The following is a 6,410-nucleotide window of genomic DNA, read 5'->3' on the forward strand; positions in this document are numbered from 1 at the left end:
TTAACCTAATACCTCCAATCTGAGGCCCTCGAAGGATTAATGCAAAGAAAGGAAGAAAGAGGAGCAAAATCTTTCCCTTTTAAGTGGAACATGACTTGGGTGTTGTCCCCTTTAATGCATTGGGAAAAAGGGCAGCTTTTGCAAATAAGGTGTCAAACTGGCAATAGGGCTTGTTGGCAATGGGGAACTCCACTCTGGGCTGCAGTAACCAATGGCAATGGTGGCAGAAGTTCCTTTAAGAGGGTAGGCCAATGGCTAAGGGAGCACTGGTGTGATCCGGCCTGCAGAAGGCATGTACTGTAATCAGCTCTGATGATTGGACTATGCTCCAAATGTGTTCAACAGTAGCAACTATGAAAACTAGGCTGCAACATGTGTTAACTGAATGCAATGTCCACAACTGTGTGCAGGAAAAGTAGCAGATATGAGGAGAATGTCAGAGTTCGTTTAACTGGTGCATGGGACCATCTCACCTGATCGTTGGCTTCTAGCAGGCCCTGGCTGCCTTTCTTTGTCAACAGATGGGGGGCCTTGACAGGTTCTCTTGCCTCACTTGCAGCATTCCATCCGGTCACTGCACACTGGGTCACCTGCTGGCATACTGTCTCTCCGAACAGGGTGGCAAGGCTAGCGGTCAGAGACTCTTCCTTTCCTCCCCTCTCTCTAGCTCTAGTCCAGTTCCCTGGCAATCAGCACAACTTTCTATGCTTCTGCTTTCCAGCTCTCTCCCCTCTCACTTCCTGTCCAGTCTCTGGAGCTTATGTATATAAATGCCCCCATCCACATGCCAACTTCCCCTGGGAAATGTAGTCCTCTGGTGCATTGCTCCCCAGCAAAGTCCTGCGGTTCAGAATACAAGGTCCATGGGGCTGTTCTACAGAGTGTGAGTGCCACTGAATTTCTGGACACTGCCATCTTGTGTCTCTATTACCAAAATGCAACCCACATTATAGCAGGATACTGCAGTCCAAGCTACTCCTAGTGCTTCAAGTTACACTCAGTGACTGGGTATTCAACATGGCTGAAAATGTACTATATTCACTAAAAGATCAATGTATAATAATGTAGCTTGTCTTTACTGCAGCCATACCACTGTTTTAAAAAAAAATAACATTATACATACTATATATATATATATATATATATATATATATATATATATATATGTATATATATGTACAGCAGTGTGCTTTAAACTTGTGTACTAAGCCTGGTCACATGACTCACCAAAGTCATGTGACAGGTCCTTCCTCCAATCATGTATTCTCTCTGCAGCACTATGCAGAATAAAACGCAATGGGTGGTGTCAGTGATGACCATTCATATAAGGTTCACACACCTGCATGTCTCACCATTGGGGATTGGCTCATATTATATCTTATGGTATGTGAAACATGGAAAATAATATGATGTCAGAAAGTGTAGAAAGAACAGATGTGACTGAGTATTATACTGTAGGTATGTATTACGTACCTTGAGCCGTCACCAACACTGGAGAAAATATTGAACCTGCAAAGAGAAACATTTGTTAGCTTTTGATTATTAGCATTACAATTTGATTTAAAATCTTTTCAGGCACACAGAATATGTGTTACAGATCTGTTAGGTCAGTTTTACCCATTTATAGTTTAATCCAATTGCTTCTAATATCCTTCAATATAAAGAACAAAAAAAGATTGTTATAATATTATTCTGAATGTTTTTTGGTGTATGCTTCAATGATCAAATCTTTCAAGGTATATACAAAAACTCACCCAAGCTCTACTGCTCATCCAAAAAAAAAAAAAAGTGAGTTGGGTGCTGGTGCTCAGGCTGATAATTAGATCCAAAATATACGACAGGGTAGCTGGCAACTCATATCCTTATCATTTCGACTGTATTGGCACACAGTTGAAAATATGGAATCCTTAAAAGCTGACACGTTTCGGCCACAGCCTTTGTCAAAGCTTATATAAAAAAAAGACTAAAATACAGACTTATATAACATAACAGTCCACAATGAATAGGGTTGGTACATACTTAATTAAAATCATCATTCAGTCTAAATGATTGCAGCTGAAAGTGAATCAGTGAGACTTCAGAGAAAAAGAGAGAGAGAGAGACCTCATCCCATACATATAGCTGCATGCGTTCTAATGTAAAAGCAGCATTATAAAGGCCCAATGGCAACAATATCCCTACTCAGGACGCATGCAGTTGGGATATGTAAATAAAACTATTGTTTATTTATACATTATTTCAAGAAAAGATTAACATCCATTCTATTATTTAAACTAAAAGGGACCCTAGTATTAAGTGTATGGATCCACTACACTTCATGCTTAAGTAGGGTGCGGTATACATCACCTCCTCTTATAGGTTTTCTTACATGTTCCAAGCCAAAAAAAGAGAGGAAGTCAAGGTTCCCACCATGCTTCTCCCTAAAACGCTTAGAGACATTAGAAATATTTTAGCATGTGGATTATTAGTATCCTTGTAGTGTTCAGATATTCTAACTCCTAATGAACGAATAGTACATCCCACATATTGAAGATGACAAACACTACATTCTATAATGTAAACAACCATTTTAGAACTGCAGTTAATACAACCTTTCAAAGCATATATTTTCCCTGTAGAGAAGGAAGTAACTGCAGTACCTTTTTTATGTCTCTTGCATTATCTACTTGTGTTTCTGCCACATGGATAAGAACTCTTAGTTCTTAACCATTCACTGGCTTGACAATGAGTTCCTGAAAAAAACAATCTTGGTGATAATAAGGTACCTAAAGTGGAAGCTCTCCTACTGGAGAAATTGCATCCATTTTTTTAAATATCATACAACACCTTATCAGCATAAAGAATTCGTAAACATTTCTTGACTATGCCGACAATTTGATTGTATTGCATAGAATATGTGGTGACAAAATAAACTTTATGACATGATTTGCATTTACGAGTTTCGCCTTTCTTTAGGGGTTCTATGATTAAATTGTCCCAATGTTTTTCTTGAGCTGCAATCCTTCCCTGATCTACCAGATATTTACTATAGCACCGCTCTCTAAATCTATTTGAAACTATCTACACCATTGTCTGATTATGAGCTTTCCCTTTTGTCTAAAGGACTATCCTTTGCTCCGATTTGTCAATTTGATGTTTTTTCCTGTTTGTTAGAAATCGATTTGTGAGAACTCTTATGTTGAGAAAACATTTTAATGAAGATGTGTTTGATATAGATAGTACACCACATACTATGCAGCTTGAAGATAGTTTATCATCTTTTTCTTTTGAGCACTTGTTTATGGTCTCTACTTTGGACAGCTTTCAGTCTGAGTCTGGTATAGGCCAATGTGGCATTGCTAAAAGTTCTGTCTCTATAGGAGATAAATACTTCTATCCTGTCCAGGCTCAGAGTAAAGCTGCAGATTCATTTCAACACATTTTAGAAATAGAATTGAACAAACTGAAGGAGTCTTTAAAATTACAAGATCTTCATGGTAAATTTAATCTAAATAAGGATGAATACTTGGCGCTTAAGCAATTAAAAGCAAGAACTGGCATTATTATTCATCGGGCAGACAAGGTGGGTTCAGTAGTAGTCCTTGATTCAAATAGCTATATATCAGAAGCTTAAAGGCGGCTTAATGATATAAGCACTTATTGTGTACTTGATTACAACCCTACCCTGCTCTTCAAAGAAAAGATGTGATATCTTCTGAACACAGGTAAAGAAATGGGAGTTATGATCAAAAAAGATGGATTTTTTGATCGTTGATAATCCGATCATTCCAATCTTCCATCATTTCCCAAAAATACACAAAAAGCTTCCTCCTGTCCAGGGACATCCCATAGTGGCAGGAATAGGATCTTTATTGGAAAGGCTCAGTGAAGGGGTTGATGAACATCTCCAACCCCTAGTTACCCAGTTACCAGGATATTTGAGGGACACAGGCCATCTTTTAACCCACACACACCCCAAAAAATTGGCTCACCATAGATGTTAGAGCACTGTATTCAAGCATACCACATCACCTAGCCCTATTAGCTATTGAACACTACTTGACATGTTATAGTACATGTAGTGTGCAATTAAGGGAATTTTTGTGCATGGCAGTTGAATTTTTGCTTAAAGTGGAGTTCCACCTAGAAAAAAAAAAATAAAAGTCAGCAGCTACAAAAACTGTAGCTGCTGACTTTTAAAATAGTCACTTACCTGTCCCTCGGTCCACCGGTGTATTCACCACCGCTGGTTTCACCAGCCATCTTCTCTCCCTGGCTCCAGCATCTTCAGTGTAGGCACCGGGTTGTGACAGCTTGCAGCTTCACAGCCGGGTGCCCACTGCGCATGCACGACAAGTGCTGCACTTTGTGAATTGCCCCGTTGTCTTCTGGGACCTGTCATGTGTCCCAGAATATTACGGGGAGGGAGGGGGGAGAACAACTTCCGCTTACGATTGCCCAGGAGATTGCAGCAGAAGTGGGAGTGGGTACCTGTCAAATTCAGGTACCCGCTCCCCCCTCGCTCCCCAAAGGTGCCAATCCTTAATAGGGAGCAGGGGACAAAGGCTTAAAGCGGAACTTCCCCCTTTTTGGTGGAATTTTTTCATATTTGATTTGAAATATTATATTCAATGTCAAGGGGCATCCATGGGAGCTAGGTTCTCGCCATCATTAGCGAATCTATACATGGGATGGTGGGAGGACTTTTTATTTTCTCACAACATATATAGATGTTATATTGCTTGTTACAGTAATTTCATTGACGACCTGATTTTGGTCTGGACTGGTACAGTTTCGGACTTAAAACATTTTATTACATATTTGAATAATAATAATTTCAATTTGGAAATTAACATACAACTGTCATCCGACCACTATTGATTATTTGGATCTGACTTTAACAGGACATGTGGATAGTGGAAAAGTCACTACTAAAACTTATAGAAAACAGTGCATGGACAATTCCCTATTACTCACCTCAAGCTGTCATCCAACACATGCCATCAAAGCACTACCTATAGGTGAGTTTGTGAGGGCGAGAAGGAATTGTTCCACTGAATCTGATTTTCTAAAAGAATGTTATATAGTTTAAAATAGACTTAGAGAGCTATAGTAAATATCTGGTAGATTAGGGAAGGATTGCAGCTCAAGAAAAACATTGGGAAAATTTAATCATAGAATCCCTAAAGAAAGGTGAATCTTGTAAATGCAAATCATGTCATAAAGTTTATTTTGTCACCACGTATTCTATGCAATACAATCAAATTGTCGGCATTTCAATAAATGTTTACCAATTCTTTATGCTGATAAGGTGTTGTATGAGATTTAAAAAAAATGGATGCAATTTCTCCAGTAGGAGAGCTCCCACTTTAGGTACCTTATTATCACCAAGTTTGTTTTGTTCAGGAACTCATCGTCAAGGCAGTGAATGGTTAAGAACTAAGAGTTCTTATCCATGTGGCACAAACACATGTAGACAATGCAAAAGACATAAAAAAAAAGGACTGCAGTTACTTCCTTCTCTACAGGGCAAATATATGCTTTGAAAGGTTGTATTAACTGCAGTTCTAAAATGGTTGTTTACACTATAGCATGTAGTGTTTTTAGTCTTCAATATGTGGAATGTACTCAGGGGCGGACTGACATCTCATGGGGCCCCCGGGCAATAGGGGATCATGGAGCCCTGTGTCCTGGCCCAAACTCAAAAAATCCTATGAAAATGGTACCAGGGGCATCTCATGGGGCCCCCTACTGACCCCGGGACCTCGGGCAGTGCCCGAGTTTCCAAATGGTCAGTCTGCCCCTGGATCTACTATTTATTCATTACGAGTTAGAATAACTGAACACTGCAATGATACTAACAATTCACATGCTAAAAATATTTCTAATGTCTCTAAACATTTCAGTGAGAAGTATGGTGGGAACCTTGACTTCTTCTCTTTCTTTGGCTTAGAACATGTAAAACCCTATAAGAGGAGGTGATGTATACCGCACCCTACTTAAGCGTGAAGTGTGGTGGATCCATACACTTAATACTAGGGTCCCTTTTTGGTTTAAATAATAGAATGGATGCTAATCTTTTTTTTAAAATAATGTATAAATAAATGAATGTTTTATTTCCATATCCAAACTGCATGTGTCCTGAGTAGGGACAATGTTGCCATTGGTCATTTATAATGCTACTGTTACATTAGGACGCATGCAGGTATATGTATGGGATGAGGTCTCTCTCTCTTTTTCTCTGAAGTCTTACTGATTCACTTTTACCTGCAATCATTTAGACTGATTTAGGCTGCATAAAGACAAATATCTAATTATCCATCAAGTTAAACCAACATAACAAAGGGCTGCTATTAATGATGCCATAATTATGTGTCAATGGTCCCCAAACCAAAACCATTAAATGACCACCTTTATCTCATTCTAGAAGG

Source organism: Staurois parvus, unplaced genomic scaffold, assembly GCF_062004578.1.
Source record: "Staurois parvus isolate SC_StPar_1 unplaced genomic scaffold, SC_StPar_1.0 ptg000232l, whole genome shotgun sequence".
NCBI classification, from domain to species: Eukaryota; Metazoa; Chordata; class Amphibia; order Anura; family Ranidae; genus Staurois; species Staurois parvus.